This window comes from Magallana gigas, chromosome 1 (genome assembly GCF_963853765.1).
Source record: "Magallana gigas chromosome 1, xbMagGiga1.1, whole genome shotgun sequence".
Lineage (NCBI taxonomy): Eukaryota > Metazoa > Mollusca > Bivalvia > Ostreida > Ostreidae > Magallana > Magallana gigas.
This window is the reverse complement of record NC_088853.1, coordinates 59471653-59492267: the sequence shown is the minus strand read 5'-3', so window position 1 is coordinate 59492267 and position 20615 is coordinate 59471653. Positions and strand designations below refer to the sequence as shown.

General features: G+C 36.8%; 1 long non-coding RNA gene across 1 annotated transcript; it reads left to right on the top strand.

The window, feature by feature from the left end:
* The first annotated feature begins 1848 nt into the window (after window positions 1-1848).
* LOC109618227 (uncharacterized) lies at window positions 1849-3318 on the top strand. Its single transcript, XR_010711352.1, has 3 exons — window positions 1849-2185; window positions 2801-2856; window positions 3027-3318. It is a non-coding gene; the product is annotated as an uncharacterized lncRNA (long non-coding RNA).
* Window positions 3319-20615: the final 17297 nt, after the last annotated feature.

The following is a 20615-nucleotide window of genomic DNA, read 5'->3' as shown; positions in this document are numbered from 1 at the left end:
ATTAACTTTTCGTTCAATAGCTGAGGCTAGCTTATTTTTTATCATTGGTATCACTTTACCACTAAGCACTGAACCTATGATAGGAGATCCCATAAGGGGAAGCTTTTGTCTTAGAAGACTATCGGCTAAAGGAACAGCAATATTTTTAAGTCTGTTACTACTCCTGACTCTTAAATTATGTAAAATGGTATTTTTACTGGTGTTCAGACCTTGAGTTAGGGCATCTCTGACTCCTACCCCACGCATAAAGGCATTTTTACTGACGTTAAAACCTTGTTTTAGGGCATCAGTCACGAAACCTTGTCCCGTTTGTTTGTTTTTTTTCTTTCTTATCAAACCTCCATCAAAATCTCCGAGGAGAGGTGCTAAGGCACTGGCCGCTACGGACCCTCCTAATTTAAGGAGAGTACCTAACCCTCCGTGACCTTTTTGCCGTAATAATCCGCTATAAACATCCATGAAGACTGAAAAATATACTTAGTGATTTCTCTTTTTATATCATTTTGAATTAGGGTCTGTTTCTATATCTGTATCTTCTTGCTACTATTCTTCTTCCTCTCCCTCTTTGAGGGAGTAATGTAGAGGAAATTTTAGAAAGTGCCATTCCTGCTACCGTGGGGGCAAGAGCACTCATTAGAGCTGGTATAAATTGTACAAATCCTCCTTTCTGACCCCTTCTTCTTCTTCGTCTATGTCTATAGGCCATGTTGATTGATAATGAGTTCAAATTGTAAATAACTCTCTATTTATATACTCTCAGTATCGTCTGATACATTCAATACACCAACTAAATATCAAAATTGTCGATAGTGTTAGAGTAACAATCAGAATCCACAGCTCCATGTTTAAAAGGCTTTTTTAAAATGAAGTTTTACCACCGTTCTTCCACTTAAAAAAGGAAATACGGCTCCTAAAGGAGTTCTGACTTGAATTTCAATCGTGTCAAAATGTTTCTTACTCAATTTCAAATATTCTACTCTTCTGGGTTCCCACGCATGTTGGTATTGATCCCAACTGGGCGGGTGAACTGCGTAGATGGGGACCACTCTCAGCAATTTTAATTGATTAGATCCCACGATCTGGGGTTCTACGATGTCGCAGTAAATGAATAATTGTTTCAGGTTTACTGATAAGTCAAGGCTGTAACGAGGATGATAAGCCACGTTGATCCATTTGGTATGACCAGCCCCTAACTCTACATCTTTCTTTCCATCAGCATGATTGTACATTGTAGCTAAAGCAATAAATTTGCCAACGTCATGGTTACTTTCAAGAAAAAGAGCAGTATCATCAAATCCAAATTTATAAGCTAAGGAGATAGGAAAACGAATGGCAAAAAGGCATTCTTCACGTAATTTCCTTCCATTGATATGATACTCTAATCGGTCAAAAGTCTTGTCGTGAAACAACTGCAGATTATTGTTAGATAGTATTCTCTCTTCTATTTTTTCTGTTTGTTTAGCTAATGCTTTTTTTGCCTCGTCTGCACTTAAATTTAATAGCTGATCTTTTGTCAATCTTTGTTGTGGAACACCGCCACCACACTGTAGCCACAGTTTTCTAAACGTTCGTAGCAGACCCAGATTGATTTCATTAATCAGTTCGTCAACATTAGCATACTCTCCACTTTTAAAAAAAATTCTATGAATGGTCATTTTCGTATCCTCGGGTGGGATTTTTTTATTATCATCGCTTTTCTTAAAATTATTATTATAAAAAGAGTCCTTCCAGTCGGTCATAGGTAAGATATTTTTCAGATTTACAGCCGTTAATTGTTCATCTCTAAATCGCTCAGTTTTGCCTTCTCAGCTATGTTAAGGAAGGTCTAAGAATTCTACCACGGTGATTTAGAAAAATTTGCATAAGCCCCGCCCCTTATTCATGAGATTTTACGAGATATGGGTATTTCGGTAATTAACAAACATCTACCAAAATGAATATGATTAATTATTGGGTTTGAATGGTTCAAGAAAGGTGTACTGAAATAAAATCATATACTATTCTTTATATCTCGCGAAATCATGAAATTCCTAAGTCGTCTGATGACGTGTCGAGGTTGACTACGTCACATCGGCGCTTGCAGCTGTGATCAGAATAAACATGTGGACTTCAGTGATATATCTCGGAATTTAACTCGTTTACAACCAGCGTGGACAGAAATCGGCATAGGATTCAACTGAACAAGGTAGGATTTATCTGTACTTCCCCTAGATATTGTTTTATATTATTTAATATTGTTGGATGGAGCGGAAACGAAGTGAAATTCCTCGGCTTCGATTTTGTTTACTTGTTTACATTTGTTTTTCATGTAATATTGTGTTCAAACATCAGTTTGGTGACTCAGTCAGGCAAAGTAATTGTTCTGCGTTTCGCTAGTTTTGATCAGAGAGAGCGTTGAGGCTCATTGTAGCTTTTTACTGGTCTCATATCGCGATAATAATAGATCGCATTTCCTCCATGTTCAAAGTACACATTAAAAAGGCCATGGCCAAACACTGTATGTGCTAGCACTACAAAGATTACTGTGAGGATGATAATATGATGATTATAGACAAGATTGTAATGTTGTTTGTGTTATTTTATTCAGCCTTCTTTATGAAGATCTAATTAATTTTATTTAAGACAAAATTAAAGTGTGTTCAAACTGAATTTCCACACATTTTAAACATTTGATTATGCCTGTTGTAATATCACTGAAATTGAAACCCCCATTAACATGCCCAATAATAGAGTAATGTTTCATTTTCATGTTATCTTTAACACAATAGCTTGCTAATTATGACACATTATTCATTTTCAGGGTTACTTGGGCAGTAGATGGTCCACTGAAAACACTTCTTGGGATGTTGATAAAAAGTAGGTACTACAAATGTATATAAATATTTCTTTTACTCACTAACTTCAACTTCATGCATAGTTTGTTGTTTTTTAATATCATATTGATAATGATACTAATGTAACCTATTATAATAATTTGCATTGATATCTATTGAAATGAAATTTGAAATTGATATATATCATTTCAGGTATTGGTTTTCTTATCAACTGGACTACCTCATAATATCAAAAAGATAGAAGAGAAGAACATGTAGTGTGCAAGAAGAATTGTCAATTTCCATAAATTACACATTATGACTGAAAAATACTAAAAATCAGAAAACACTAGTCTTGTTGAACAGTTTGTCACAGAAAAGCAATCTCTATAGTATTTGTAAAGTTGATTATCAAAATAAATTCTTGATAATATTGATATATTGTTTCTTCTTGCTTTCTTTAATTAGTACTAAAATATCAATTATGATTACAAGTAAACCTGATTATACATTAAAAGAATTTATTCACCAGCATAGTAACATAACTTATTATGAAACATAAATGTGTAAATTACAAACTCAACACTTACACCCCCCCCCCCACCCCCAATAAAGGCAACTGATGAAATTATTTTTTTCCAATTTCAACAATTTTATAATGATGATTGGTGTGAACAGAAACAACATTTTAACATTATTTTAGTGAAATTCACAGCGTTAAATTATTTTAAGAATGAAAATTAAAATCATGATCTTAGTCAGTGTTGCGTTTGAATTTCACGCAATTGACGCTGAAAGTGAAGTGGGTCAGATAAAATGCAGTTATGCAAGGGCATACACTTGATCAAATATATTGAAAATTTCCATGTCTTACCATTGTATCCCTATTATATCAAAAAGTGCTGGGAGCTGTATGAAGTCGCTACGCATTTCATATAAATAAGCGTTAATTGCGGGAAATCCCAGTAAATTGCTGTTCATACACTGTTTACATTGAATTTAATAATTGTTCTTACTTGAATATTTTAAGCTCCCAGCACTTTTCGATATTTTGAAGGTTCATTTTACAAGTTAGAAACAGAAATAACTTTATTTGTTTATGTTATGCCCTTGCACTTTACATTCTTTCGTATTATTCCTGGTTCATCTATTTTTAGCAGTATCACGTGACAGGGTATTCCCAAGAGACTCAAAAATTGCTCATCCGATAACAAATTATTTAATTTGTATAATCGATAAAATATCACTTTGTTTAACAAATGTTTGGAGTAGAATACCAAGATTGTTCAAAGGCTAACATTTTATGTGATAAATATCGCTATTTTTGTATGGACGCCCTTAACATAGCTGAGATGGTCTGGATTCTCTATCAATTTTTCATATTTGTTTTCAAAGAGTACATCTACATAGGCCTCGCTTTCTGAAATGTTTTCAATATTACCGGGATATTGAACTTCAGTGAGACCCACTTCCCATTCACCACTCGTTAAATCTATGGTTTGAGGTAATAACGTTTTAAATTGGGCCAGAGTATTTTCTGGAAATGTTTTATAGGACCCATCACTGGGTAAAGTCATGAAAAAACCTTCTCCTGCATCCATGATCAATTCAAAATGAATAAAAAAATGAAATTACAAGTTTATATATGAACAAATTTTAATTCAAACATACAACACAAATTCAGAAAAAGTTTTTTTAACATTCACTTCGTATCCATGTCTTCATTTTTCTCTTCCATGACCCTCTCCATTTTCTGGGCGGCTTTTTCATCAATCTCGGGAAAATTCTTTTCTTCTTCTTCTTCTTTTTGGACTGCGGGTTCAAAGGGAGGAAGATTTTCAAGGGGAAAAGGTTTTCTCATATACAGGTACTCGATGGGGTCACAACAATCCACATAAGAGTATCCAGATCTTCTAAATTTTTTCAATTCCATTAAAGTTTTCCCCAGTCGGTTTCCCCATTTCGATTCGTACATGGTCCACATTGGCTCCTGACGGTAAAAGGCTGCTTTTATTTTGTACTTGTACTGGTTATACTGGGTTTTTCCAAAGACCAGAAAGTGTTTAGGCAATACGACTCTCTTGTACAAATAAGCCTGATCATGCTCTTCCATTAAATCACGCTCCTTTAAAAAATCTTTGTAACAGGCCCTCTTGGAAGGTAGCCATTCTCCCTTGTGAGATGCCTTCTTGTCTGTTCTTGTGTGGTAGGCACATTCAATTTTCCAACGATATTGATATCTTCGACTCATTTTGGTCAGTATGCCGATAACAGCTCAGAGTGTTCTTTATATGGAGGTTTTTTCAAGGTTAAATGACGTCAATAAGGGACCCCAGGTGTCAGGTGTTGTTTGTTGTTGTTGTTGTTATTGTTATGGTAGATCATGTTTAGACTTGGGAGGGCTGGGACTGGGCATAATGTACCCCATGACCGAGCTAAGAATAACCATCCAGAAATCTCGATTCGTATCGTGTAAGGCTAACATTGCAATAGAGGCAATAATTAAAGTAATAGAAATCAATAATTGAGCAAAAAAGATAATTTCAGCTCTAGGTATTTTTCCACAGCATAGTCTCCAATGTTCTATTTTGGAAGAATGAGATCCATGAATCAAAACTGGAAGGATATCCCTTCCAGCTCACTTTGACAAGAGAAATGGATTTTTTTCCGACCCGTCCCTTTTTATAGCCTAAAATTTCATCCACTTCATAGACTTCGTCTTTTTTAGTCACTTTGTGTAATTCAGATTCGTAAAAAGTGCCTTCTAATTCTTCTCCGTTAAAATCTTTTACCTTATATCTATAAGGTACAGATTCCTGAATTAAACGAGATACTTTAAATATCTCTCGAGTCCAATTCGGTAAATAACCTTTTCAAAGGTACGTTTAGCTTTACTGATTCTCACTCGATCTCCGTCTTTAAACTTAGGTTTTTTAAGACATTTTCTTATCATACAATGTTTTCCACACTTCTAACACATTGGAGGAATTGACCTCAGCAGGAGCTCTCCTGATACTTCGATGGTAACTGTGATTATAAGCATATACTAAATCGGGTAAAATATCCACATAGCGTCGAGTTTTTTGACGAGTGAAATACCGCCACATTCTTCCTTTCAGAGTACGTTGAAATCGTTCTACGATACTGGCTTTAGTTTCTGCATTTCGGGTAGTAAAAAAATGAATGGATTTAAAAGCACTTATAAATTCCTTGTTGGTAAATTCCCGTCCTTGATCTGATTGAATGCGAAGAGGTTGTCTGCCGTCTTGTTTAATAATTTCCTTTAATCCCCGAATCAATTATTTTCCTGATTTCTGTTTTATGGGTACTACCCAGGCATATTTAGATAACACATCAATAGCACACAGTAAAAAAGTATAGCCGTCATTGTCTTTTTTTAATTGAGAGACATCCGCTAAATCTAATTGCCATTGTTCGTCGATACCGGTCACTCTCGTTTGTCCTCTTATGAATTTTCTTTTTATGGGTTTATGCAGAGTATAAGCTTCTTGTTCTTTGAGCCATTTTCTAATTTCAGATAAAGAAATAGAATAGCCTTTGGCCCGTAATTGGCGATATAAAGACTGTACTCCGCCATACCCTGTTTTAGGATCATAATAAATATCTTCTAACACAGAATCTATATTCTCTTCTTTTTTTATTTTCTTAAGACGTCCCATGAGAGATTTTTTACTTTGGACGAGCGAGGGGTGGGTTGTATTGGAGATAACTCTTGACTTATACTCCTTTTTCTAGCTCTTTGCAATCTTTCTAGGGGAGATTCTCGAGGAGTATAACTAGAAGCATCTTGAAATCCAGTATCATCATCCTCGTCCTCATCGTATTCTTTTAGGGGAGCAAGGGCTCTAGGGGTACTGATTTTTCCAGGTCTTTCCATAGCTTTTATAACGTTAGGATTTACCAGATAATCTCTAGGGAATTTGGTTTCTTTCAAAGCTTGAGCAAATTCATTAGAACCTGGCAGTGTAGGTAACTTAGTACTAGATTTAGTTTTCATTGTATTGGTAACTAAATCTACGATATTAGAACCAGGGATGGGTTCTCCTCGATAACTAATTTCTCCATCGTCGTTCCATTTTATGACATTAGATTTTTTAAGGTGATCTAAAAGAAGCCCTGCTTTTCTTTGCATTTTATTAGAAACACTTCTGATTACTTGCTGATCCATTTCCCTGGTTTCAGGAACAGCAGGGGCAGCAGCTCCATCAGCAGCATCAGCAGGGGTAGCAGCAGCAGGGGTACGGGTAGCAGCAGCGGCAGCAGCGACAGAAGCAAGAGGATTTTGTTGAATACGAGCTTGAGCTAAATAATTTTGATACCGGTATAATTGTTGCTTTTTCTTCAGGGGTCAAATCTGTTCTCGATTCAATCTGATCTAATTGTTGTCCTAACCCAATAGCAGCAGAAAATTCGGGAGGTTTAGGTAATTTACCTTTTAATTCCAATAACATACTCTCGGGAACCAATACCATTTTACGACTCATTTTGGTACAATTTGTAAAAGTTTCCTTAAAACTAAATTAAGAAGAGACCCTCCTTTTTGTTTCAACAACAATTGTCTTCTTTTTTTATTACTCTGAGGTTTGACTAGTTTTCTCAAGATGTGCTTCTTAGTAGAGAGTTCCTGCTTCTGAGAAGGGGATAAAGGAATGCAATCACCACTGCAATTTTTTAAGACTTCATTTCTTAATTTCCCTGAGGTTTCAGGAGACACTAAGACTTGAAACATAGGCATGTGAGGTCTCAACCGGCATTCACAAGACGTATTCTTCTTTTTCTTCTTCATATCTGAAGCCATGATGAAAAACTGATAAAAATCTCTTTTTTAAACGTCTTTTATAGGGAATTCTTTTATCTATTCAAAAAGCTACTGATAGAAGGAAGATGAGCAGTAGCCATATGACGATCGTAATTTTCTTTCAATCGGAATCCAACACCATCGTGAGGGCAAAAATATTTTAAACCTTTCAATCCTTTATTCACCGGATCAGGATCATAAACTTTCTCCCATGGTTTTTTTAACCCCGCAAAAGGATCTTTGGCTTTTTTCAATTTCAGAGAGGGTCTACGCTTAGGGCTAGAGGCAAAAGGCACTTCAGGAGATACAGGTCCCGTTAAAGGGGAGAAAGGAAGAATGTGATCAAATAATGAGGGTGACGGAGAAGATCTTGTGGGGGTAGACGTCAATATATTGTCACTGGTTCTAGCAGCTCCTATGGGTCCTGTCATAGCCCTATCCATTATCTGAACGGCTTTATCGTCCACGTAAGGGAGAGTAGCATCTAAATCTTCATCTTGATAAGATACATTAGGGGTTACAAGACTTGCAGGGCTTCCAGGGGTGGGGTTCTGATAAGGCAATCTAACCAACAATTGCATCTTACCCCCAGGAGTTCTAGTTATTTTATCCAAAGGAATTTTAGGCATTCTTTTCTTAAAAGGAAATTTAACAATCAATTTCTCTCTCTTTCCCCTTTTCTTTTTCTTAGGCTCAGGAGGGGCTACCTCTTGATATTCATCTATCTGATCTATCTGATCTTGATTTTGACCTGTTTGATCTTGTCGATGTAAATCTACTTGCTCCTGAATCCAATCAGGTAAGTCTTTTCTCAGAGGAGGAGTTTTTACAAAATCTTTTATATTTAATTTCTGAGTTATTTTCTTCTTTGATTTACTCTTTGCTTTACTCTTTCTAGGTTTAGCAATTCTCTCTTTACTCAGATTCCATTTCAACAAGTGACGAATGATCACCCCACCTAAAAATCCAGCACCTCCTCGTTTCAAAATCGCTTTTAATCTATTATCATCATTGACATGTTTATTAGCAATGACGCTCAAATCTTCTCGATGTTTATCGATAAAACGTTGAGTTTGCTTATCGATAGGAATAGTCCCTTTCAGCAAATTCTTAGCCCCAATCAAAAACCATTTCAATAAAGTCTTACGACTTAACTCGATGATCTCTTGTCTCTTTTCTGGATCTTTTTCTCCCTGCAAAAGTTTCAAGAGTCTCAAAATTTTCTTTTGTCCTGCCATGGTGTTCCAAGTCAAAATGATATAAATCGTACGTCACCTTTTATTTATATTTCTCTTGGCATGTACACCACTAAATTCTCAAACATTTGACTTCTCAATTCATCGGGAGTCTGTGGACTCAAATCTACTAACAGATACCAGTGAGGGATGCGAGTAGCATCTAAATAAGCCGACATTAAATTAGGCATATCTATTTGTCGACTCAAAACCGTGATTTGAGATTTGTCTCTGGGATTTTTAAACAACACCATGTAATGAGTATTCAAACTAATCGTCCGGTGTTGAACGGCTCTATCAAATACATTTTGAGTAATGTAAATCACACTGGTGTTACGGTGATGAGCTTTGCGAGTAAACCAATCGACAATAGATTCGATGGCTTTCCCTCCCATCATATCATCAAAAATTAAAAGGTGGCGTAGACTAAAATCACTCACTAATTCCTCGTCGTTTTCTGGTATATCGCGAATAAACTTAACTTGATCTTTTAAACTTTCATAGGCCGGTTGCCATTCTCGATAACACCAAACTATTCTGTCTGGGGGAGGGGAGATCCAATGTTTATTTAATATTAAGTTTTTTACAAATTCTGTTTTCCCCGATTTTGAAGGACCCGCTACCACCATAGTAAATTCGTGTTTCAATTGAAAAGGAGAGAGTGAATCGTAAGAATACATGATTGGGTATGAGGGAAATGTGACTGGTGTTTCATATTTTATTTCATATTTTGTTTCTATTGTACTGTACTAGATAGCATCTTTTCGAAAAATATGGGTGGCCCTGAAAAGGGCCGTTGGGGCTAGATGTTATAGCCTGCCTGGAACTGCTAGATGGTGCTGCTGGTCTCAAAGCTCTCCCCGGAATCGACACATCGGGCATGGGTTGATCGACTGGTACACGCCAACGACGCAAATGCAGCATACCCGCATCGTCCCGCAGTTTTGACATCTGATCTGAAGATGCTCTTTCTCGCCGTAGCAGATCACACAGTCTCCAACCTCTTCCTTCTCTGACTTGATGGCCCAGCTAGGAACAATTGTCAGGTGACTCCGGTCATCGATGGGGTGTCGGCCGTGTTGGTATAACTCCAGAAATATGTCTGGAGACGGGGTCCTGGATGCCGGAAGGTTAGGAAGAGGCGGAGACGGGGTCCTGGGAGGCTCAGGTGGAGATGGAGTCCTGGGAGGCTGCGGCGAAGGTCCCGGGAAAGTACGCACCATGGGTGCAGGGTTCTCAATGTTCGGGATAAAATCCCGGAACAGGTTCCTCGCACGAACAAAGGTGGACTCCTGCGATGGAATTAGTCCACGGGGCCTCATATCTGCCAACGGGTTACTGGGACGGGGTCTTCCTCGTCCAACTGGATACGGCCCTCCTCTACCACGTCCTACTGCTCGGGGGGGCGATGGCGCTCTCCTCCTGATAGGGGTCCGTTGAGGCTGCGGAGCGGGCTGGAGGGGCGGATTCGCCGGGGAAAAGGGCCCCGCTGGTCTCACTGGCGGATTGTCCGGGCAGGCCACGGGCAAAGCGAACTGGTGGTCCTGCCGGGCCACAAAGTACGATCTGTCACAATGGAGTCTGTTGGGAGAAAATGGCGGCGGAGATGGCGTGGTCCTCTTTGTTGGCGTATCCGTCGGAGAATAGGGCTCCGACGGATCTGGGCTCGCTGGCGACTCAATCACCGCTGGGTGGCTCACCGGAACTGCAATGATCGCGGGCCCGGCTGCAGTAGCTCCAAAGTTGGGTGGCGGCGGTCTGGCTGGGGGCACAATCGCAGTTCTAGAGCTCCTGGCATCAGGCATCCTCCGCTGCACGTTCTCCGGCAACTCACTAACCATGATGGGGTTTGGTCTGTAAAGCTCTCCATCCGAGGGGTCCTGGGGATTGGCCTCATCCTCGAAGAGATGTAGTGGACGAAAACACACTCGTTCATATTGCTGCCGGACCGGGTTCCATTGGTAGTCCCACAGTTCAATAACTTGTCTGGTAAACAAACGTGGGGTAGCTATGACTCACAGGTACAGTAGTAGTAGTAGAGTTCATCTTTCAAAAGCTTCGTGCAAGTACTAGGTAACTAGTGAAGTGCGGGGATAGAAAACGCCACTATTTACGATAAGAAGGCGGAGCTTAACAAAAGGGGCGGAGTTTCAACCCAACTAAATGACAGTTGTCTAGGAAATCAGAGTTCACAATAGTTCAGCTACCTTGAAATCGACAGTTTCAGCACGCGCTGTGGCTGTGACGTCATATCATTGGTTTTAACTCTTTTGTACTCAAGATACACCATAGAAAATTTTTTTGGTAAATTAATTTTTATTAACATAATAACTCAAATACAAACACATTTTAACTCAGAACACAAAACATATTAAATCAACTTCAATTTCTTAATCAAAAGTCCAGGCAATTTTATGCGATTTGTTATAGCACTAGAAAGTTCGTAACCGTTGTAAGGAGTACGCCAAAACCAGGTATACAATTGATAGCGTTTTCTTAAAAGCGGATCAAGGAGATGGCTCATCTCTTCAATACGTCGTTCAAATCGACTCCGGTCTACTGCAGCGGTCATCCATTCGCTCGTCCGATCCTCGTTAGGAACTTCGTAAATTTTCAATTCAGGATCAAATCTTACTTTTTTTTATTGGGTTTCTTGTTTTAACACACCGACGTCCGGGACAATGGCTTCTTCGTCCATGGGTTGAGCGTCCTCGCTGTCGTCCTCTACAATCAAACATTGAGGCATGTCCAGATTTCTCTTTAGTTTCATGTACGCAAACTCCAAAGCCGCAATTTTCATTTGATCGATCTGCCGAATTATGTGAGAACATTCTCTTCCTTTTCGGGTAAACATTCTCTTCATACAATTCCATTCCTGATATTCTTTTAGAGTCACCCCGGTTAATTTCTGCAGCAACCCTGGTTTGGCTCCCTCCGCAAACCAATAAATCGTCGGCAATCTTCCGGGATTCGGGTTTTCCGCAACCATTATCAGTACTTTCTGAAGCCATCTCAGGTTGTCGATTTGTTTGCTCATCTCCATGATCTGTTTCAACCTCTGTCGTTTCTCCCCGGTCGCCAACGCGTTCCATTTCGTCACCAACAAATACCCTTCAAAGGAAAATGAAGCAATATCAGACATCATAATTGCTCTAGTATCATACTCTGATTTTAAAAATGATAAAAAAGCCCTCTATTATATACCCTCAGACAAACATGTTTACGAACTTTTCTCAAGGCCACTACACACCTGCAGGTGTTTACGTCAAACTCACAGATTTTTTTTTTAGGTCAAACAGCTGCAGAGATTTTAACAATAACAACTTCAGTCATGTAAACAACGAGGGTATATAAGACAGGCCTTTTTATTAAATAAAATCATTCTCTAAAAAATCATGAACTATGATCCATCTCTCTTGACCCAGTCGCAGGACCCCGTAGCCTTAGAAATGGCTGCATATGATCAAGAGGATCCCTCATACATGAGCAAGGAAGACTTCGGAATTATAACTACCACTCAAGAAGGAATTCTGAATACCATACAAGTCATGAGCAATGAAATTGCTAATCATACCGACGTCATCTTGAAAAAAATTCAAAAAGGAATTCTGGATATCCTCGAAGTCATGACCAGTGAAATTAGTAATCATACCGATATCATTTCGCATAAAATTCAACAAATACAGCAAAAAAAAGGAGGAATGACTACCGTTTATAAATGCTATACCTGCGGAGAGGAAGGACACTTTTCACCCAAATGCCCTCACAAAGAAGAATACCAAAAGAAAAAAAAAACTAACAGCGCCGAAGAAATCAAACCAAAATTTACCTGCTTCACTTGCGGAGAACAAGGACATTATTCTACCAACTGTCCTGAAAAAGAGAACGTAAAACCACCACCAACTAAATCCAACGAATGCTTCAATTGCGGGGAAGAAGGACACTGGGCTAATAAATGCCCACACGAAAAACAGAAAAAGAAAACAGCACAAAAAAGAAGCGCTTGCTATACTTGCGGAGAAACAGGCCATTGGACCAAGGACTGCCCAAAAATCGAAGAAGTCATTCAAATTTCAGATATTGAAGATAATGAACCACCCAAGAAAATCAAAAAAGAGAGAAAAAAACCAAGCAAAAAACCTAAAAAAAGAAGACTGGGACGAGGAAATGAAAATCGAACAAAAAAACCGGGCCGAATGAAGAGAATCAACAATCAAAACATGTTCGTGGAGGAACCCGACCTCGATTAAAAACCGAAATCCGTGAAAGAAAAGGATTATTTCTTCAATGTAAATATGTTTAATAACTTTAACTTTAACCGTTTATCATTATTTTCTTGTTCTAATTGCATGTTTTCATTCAATAAATTCGTTTTCACTCTATACTGCCTTTGTTTACCTTTATTCAGACGCCATTTTGGATTTGACCTAAATAATATTCGACGCCATTTTGGATTTGACCTCACTTGACCCCCCCTATCTAGAGGCCTTATACTACTAAAGAATAAAGACTCTGGAACTTTAAATCAATTTTCAGTGACAGACGGAATGAAAGCTACGACTACTTTGACTAATTCTGCTACTACCTCTGACGAATTTACTAATATGCATTCAGTTTCAGTTCTTCTCCGGGTCTAAGTGTAGCAATGTCTGCTACGTACATGGTTAGACCATGCACCAGTCCCATCTTCTCTTCTATGGACCCCTCCCATTTGGTCCAAATAGCTTGTACTAAATCTTTACCAAACAAATAATAAACAATATATTAACCTCTTATCAATAAATTTACAGCACTATTAACAGCAGCAAAATTAATAAAAGATCATTTATTTTTTTAAGTTTTAGGGCCCAGGCTCCAGTGCCTAATCTAAAATCAAAGATAAAACATAAATTTACCTGATCATTCAGTTCTTCTCCGGGTCTAAGTGTAGCATGTCTGCTACGTACATGGTTAGACCATGCACCAGTCCCATCTTCTCATCTATCGACCCCTCCAATTTGGTCCAAATATCTTTTAGTAAATCTTTACCAAACAAATAATTAACAATATATTAACCTCTTATCAATAAATTTACTGCACTATTAACAGCAGCAAAACTGATAAAATATCACTTATTTTTTCAAGTTTTAGGGCCCAGGCTCCAGTCCCTGAAAATAAAATTAGAGTTCTGAAAACCATTGTGAACCTTTGTGAAAAAACTAATATGATAAACATATATAGGCCTAGTATTCATAAATACTCATTAAAACTTTAAATAAAGGAAATCATTTATCAAGTCACAAAATGTAATAAATCTTAGTAGATCTATATACCTATGAAAATATGAGATACAAGATTTAAGTCTTATTTATACTAAATATACTAAAAAACACTTGCTTACTAGGTTTATATCTGGCTGATATAACTGAAATTCAAACTCTAGGGTTTATCTTATTGATTTTTGTTGTGTGAGTTTATCCCCAAATTTTTAATTGCTTACGACTTTGGACATAGTGATCTCCTTTCGCATCTGTACGTCAACTATACCACACTAGGTTTATGTTATTATAAATTGAATTCATGAATTCACTTTCATCTGAACGATGAGAACAAATTCGGAATTAAACTATAATTGTTGCATCCATTTAATACCGGTGTATCAAGCCAGCAATGGTAATGTTATCATAGTTATAAGTTCTAGAGCTTATTTTATGACAATCGGAAATAATTATTGACAATCAGCATCAAAATTTCAGCGGGGACCAATTATGATGGAATAAGGAATTAATACGTTTTTCGTGCAGAACAAATAAGTACTTTGTTTATGAAATTAGGAAACGCCCGATTTTCAGTTTCACACTCATAAGAGTTAGATAGAGTCTTGGAGCGAAACGTCTCATATGACCATAAGGTCATATCTGAAAATTGGAAAATTGCGAATGGTCTTCGAACCTCCGCACTCCATCACACCAACCCTATGATGAAACACACCGATATTAGAGCTACATACAGGTATCAACTTACCGGTGGTCTTGTGTTTAATAAGAGCCATTCTCAAAGACTAGTCTTATAGCAGCACAAGCTGAATTAAACCATAAAAACCAAACTTTCTTTTTAATGTCACGGGGTCGTTATTCCTCGTACAAAATAAATAAATAAAAGGATGGTCCAGTTTCCAACATTACTTTATTATGGTTAATAATAATGATGATGAGAAGGTGACCTGAAATGAATACAATTGACGGATACATTTTTATAATATTTAGATATTTTAACTTTAAGATAAAAACAATTAAAGAAGGTTTTTCTCGCCAAATTCGCCTTCAGTAGAACTTAAGGAGGTAATTGCAAGGTTCCTTGAAAAAATTCTATCCAATCAATTTTTCTCCTTTTTACATATATTTTACCTTATATCAGTAGTTACATTTTGAGAAAAATTCAACTATAATTATCGTTGATTAAAGGGCGGTATGGTTGCCATAGCAACCACATTTTTACCGGTATTTTATTTTAATTGGGTTATGATTAAATACGCCAGGTAAAGAAATTATGAATTACAAAAACAAGCAATAACCATCAATTATTATTTAATACCATTTACAGTAAATATCAACTTTCATTCAAAATAAATCATACAAATTACAATGTCACTGCCTTGTATAACATGTACTCATCATAAATTGAACACAATTTCATAGTCTGGAGGCATGTTTTTTGATCCTCAAAAATTTGATAACCAATCAAACTTCTTAATTTGAATAAATGTTAAAAAACATATCTGTAGTAACATAAATACAAAATATCAAGTGAGGTATTCGAGTTACTTTTTGGTAATTTAATGCCCCAATTCATTAAGTAATGGTAATGTAATGCATTAATTTACAATGTAATTCGCCCCAAGCCTGGAATACACATATGTATATATCATCCAACACAGTTTAAAAGTAAGATAAACTAATTAAACCCATTTTCTTATTATTAAGGATGTCAACGAGTACCCGGTTGACCGGGTACTCGATCGAACGTCCGAGTATCAAATACTAAAATCGGTACTCGGTTGTATAATTTTTTAATATTTCTAATTTTATTTAATAATGCGTTAAAACATCGGTTTTAAAACTTAAAATGTCCATTGCATTGTACATACAGTAATTACGATTTCCTACGCCTCTAAATATGCTAAATGACCGTTATGCCTGTGGCAGTGTTTATATAGTAATTGTCGTGACCAAGCACCTGTTACCTTTGTCTGGCTTCTACCCTTATTTTTGGCTTACTTTAATGATTTGTTTTTCACTGAACATCGTTTATATAGTCTATTATATAAATTAGATAGCACACTGTAGAGAAATTGAACAGACCTAAAATGCCGCTACCGACTTCAAAGGTCTGGAAATATTTTAAAAGAACTGAAGTTTCAAAAAACGTAAAATGTCAGCTGTGCGAAATAAACTTATCCCATACGGGGGGGAACGACAAACATGTTAAATTACGTTCTTCTTAAACATAAGGAGGAATTTCTACAAAAGTGACCAAGGTTTTACAGTACGCTCTTACCGAGTACCCGTGTACTCGATCGGAAAAACGTCCGAGTAACCGAGTACCAAAAATTGACCAATTTACATCCCTACTTATTATATATCCTGATTTTGATATTTTTTATTTAATGAGTAATACTCAATGGATAGATTATAAACCAATGTTACGCTTGGTAAATATTTCGGGTTTGTTCGGTAATTAATCTAGCAACCAAGTACGCTTTCCATTAACGTCGCCGCCCACGTCATCAAGAAACAAACGATGACGTTTCAAGATCACAAATGTTCCAAAATGGACAGTTGCGGCTTAAAATAAGCAAAACGTGTTTATTGAAGAATAATAAGAATAGTGGAAAAACCTTCCCATTAGGTTTCCTTTCAGTTTGTTTCTTAATTGGAACTCCTCCCTCCTCCTCGGGCATCTCTCTACCAATAAACTGCACAGGGCGAAAACCAATCTTTAAGCAAGTCCTTAAAGGTGGCTTAAAGGTTGCGTAAAGGTGGCTTAAAGGATATAAAATCTTTAAGCTACCTTTAAGTCACCTTTAAGCTGAGCTTATAGGTCCTTAATGTCCAAACTTCTTTAAGTCACCTTTAAGCATCTTTAAGTGGCATTTACGCTCCCTTTAAGTTGTCTTTAAACCATCTTTAAGTTCCCTTTAAGTCAAGTTTGATCACACTGAACAATAAAAACATATAGGCTATATGATTTTAAACATTGTCAGTGTGAATATTTGATAATGTCTAGAAGTGTATGCAATAAACAATTTTTTTACCAAAGAAATATGAGCACAGTTTTAGTTGTAAACAAGTTTATAAAACATACAGTGTTAATTTATGCAAGCATGTTTTAGATTCTAAGCACTATATCTCCATTATCAATATATGGAATAGAAGGTGGAGTCGACAAGAAGAGCGCACTGTCAAAGAAGTCAGTGGTCCATCTTGGGACTGTTCTGTACCACCTGGGTTGATAGTTACAGGTTTCAATATTACAGTGGTAACAACGTTATTGTTGACAAGCTTATCGTGCGTGATCGTTCGTGTACCGTGCGTGATCGTTCGTGTACCGTGGGTGTTAGTGCGTGTATTAGAATCGTTAATTTGCGTTTTTAATCGTGCGTGTTCGTTTGATTTTTTTCGTTTTGTTACTTTTTTTCGGAATGTTGACCCGAGAGAACCAAAATGGCGGAAATGTGTAAAGGAGGTAGATTGACTGCGTTTAAAATTGAAAATTCTGGACTTGTACGAAAGAAACTTATCAGTGCTAGCTATTAAAGATCGTCTACTGAAGGAGGACTCTGTGAAATTTTCACTAACAACTATCTACAGTTTTCTTAAGAGACACAAATTTTGTGGAATGAGCTAAAGCCACGAAGCATTAAAATGTGCCTTAAAATTTTCACAAAACTCAAGTTTGAAATAATACAAATTGTAATTACTTATAATGTAGGTCACACTATTCTGCTTCTATGCATATGAAATTTTTTCACTTCGGCCCCAACGTTTAGCACATGCGCATCATCAAACATACTATGATCGTTAAAAATAGCTGAAAATTGTAGATTTTACTGCAGTATTTCCCAAATTTGAATGTGGCCACACTTGAGTACCTCTTTGAAACTTTTAAAACTGAGAGATATTGCATAAATGCTTCTGCCTGCAAAATTTCGTAGAAGTACTCAAGTGTGGCCAATGTGTATTTTACAAATTTTGAAAATTTTAGTACCGAAAAATAAAACTGACCACTCTATTATAGGGTAATTATTTGCTTCCTTTTTATTGAAATAGCAGAATTTAATTAATAATGATAACGAATTATTTGTGATTATTTACAAAATCATCACTTTATGAAATATTTGAGGAAGAATTGCGTATAAACTGAACTTTAACATGTTTTATCTAGTAATTTTATACTGTGTATTCATGCTTACATCGTGCATCATCAATGACGTCATAGTTTGACGTTTGCGACGTCAGTTGAATCTGTACATGGAATCTCGAGTTCTTTCAGTATTTTGCCAATAGAATTTACCTGTAAAGTATGCATTTTTAAAAAGCATTGTTTCTATGTACCACGGTATTATTCAATTGCAGTAGAATATGAGATACATGAACATTGCTAACAAACAGAAAAAAAAACTAATTGGCAAAGTTAACATTGTACGTACGTAAGTAAATATATATTCCTATACCTTTATGTAGAATAAGCGATAGTATGTATAAGTAACTAGTTGTGGGTTTTTTGTCAAACGGTGAAATGCATTAAACAAAAGGAAAGATGCAAGCGATTTTTTTTCACACAGGTACTTGTTCCTGAATACCGCGGGAGAAAGTCAGTCGACGTCATGTGAAAACATGTACATATGTGATAAACTTAACTTATTCCGTCAAAACTTGATTATTTAATTCCTAAGTACAGCTGTAATTGAATATTAAGCCAACGTCCCTTGCATAAAAACATTTTACCAATGCATACGTCTTTTCTTTATCAGCCACTTGTTGATCAGTGTTGATTCGTCGCGTGGTCAATGTATTTCCGGTGAACCGTTACATGCAGTTACGCTCCTTTCTTAAAAAATCGATTGTGTCCGTTTCGATGAAGACGGCTTTTGGTATACACAGCTTAGAATACATTATCAGAATGTGCTCTATATAGAAGTCTAATCCTAATTGCGATGTCTTTGTTAATAATTTGTCGAATAAAAAAATCACCCTAAATGTGTGTACATCGGTGACTTACTTTTGCCTATAAAATTCTCGATTGAAATCATCTTTGATTATTTTATGCGTATTAAATCTAATTAAAGTTTTTCTTGTATGGCATATAGAAAAAAAAATCAGATAGTCGGGCCCTCTTAAAAAAAAACAACGATGAGTACAGAGAGATTTAAAACAGTATTTGTTTCCATTCAACCCCCCCCCCCTTCCCTACCCTCTGAAAAAATCGATTTACGGCCGAGTTCACTACAAATCTATATATATGATAACACAAATTCTACATGCTTGCTTTGAATTCGACTTTTCAAGACAATTTTACGACATTATTTATGTTCCACTTCTTGATGTTTTAAATAAAAATGTTCATTTTAACCTATCTTCGCTTCAAAATAGTAAACCCACATTCTCGCTCTCTCTCTCTCTCTCTCTGAAATATGATCTTAATTCTCAAGACATTTACGGATAGCTTATCACTTGGTAGAAAAAATGAAATATAAATGAATAGACGTTATGACATTTATAAGGAATAATTAACTCCATAAGAATATTTTTAAAGAAATCGATATTCTTTTTTCATTTAATTAATGAACATTAAAACACTGCTGTAATGTCATTTCCTTGTTCCAGCAGTCAAAACTTTTACTTGTGACAGTCCCATATATATTAGAGAGCTTCTTAATATCATACCATTATCAGTGGTTACAGCACTGTTATTCTTTAAAATCGGGCTGTCTCAGGAATCAACAATGATATTCAATGGCTATATTTGCCTCAAACACTTCTGTATGAAAAATATCACTGTTCTCGGCCCTATAACGGGCCTCGAAACTGTTTTATATTATTTCATACAGAACTCCTTTCGGCATATTAGTATATCCATTACATATACACAGTCGCTAAAAGGTTTTATTTTTCACTTGAACAGTTCGTGAACGGTGAGTGCACTCTAAACGTACGGCGAGTGCACGCTGAGCCGAATTTGGATAGTGCTTATGAACGGTAAACTGAGAGCGAACGCAGAGCGCAAACACAAGCGCAAAGTGAACGTTGAACGATTTATGTACTCTATGTGAACGCAAGACGATTATTATTCGGAGTGCTCCGGGCGGTATTGTTACATTGTGTTTCGTTAGTAATCAGGAAAAAATAACAATAAACTACATGTTTGTATTGTTATAAGCCTAAATATAATGTTATCTGACTGAACAATAAGTGAACACTGAACGAACGCAGTGAGCGCAAGGCGAAATATTTGTGAACGCACGGTGGGCGATTTGTGAACGATGAGCGGGAACGGAGCGGAGCGGAGAGCGCAAGTGAACGCAAGGTGAGCGCACATGAACGCACGGTGAGCCCATGGGAAACTGGGAAAATAAAACATTTCAAAGAACTGAACCCTGGCATCTAACTGCTGTAAAGAGCCAGGATTGGGTGAAAATATCGAAGCCTTAAAACAAGTAAAATAATCATGTAGAATAATGCACACAGACTGTAATAAAACTCAAAATTC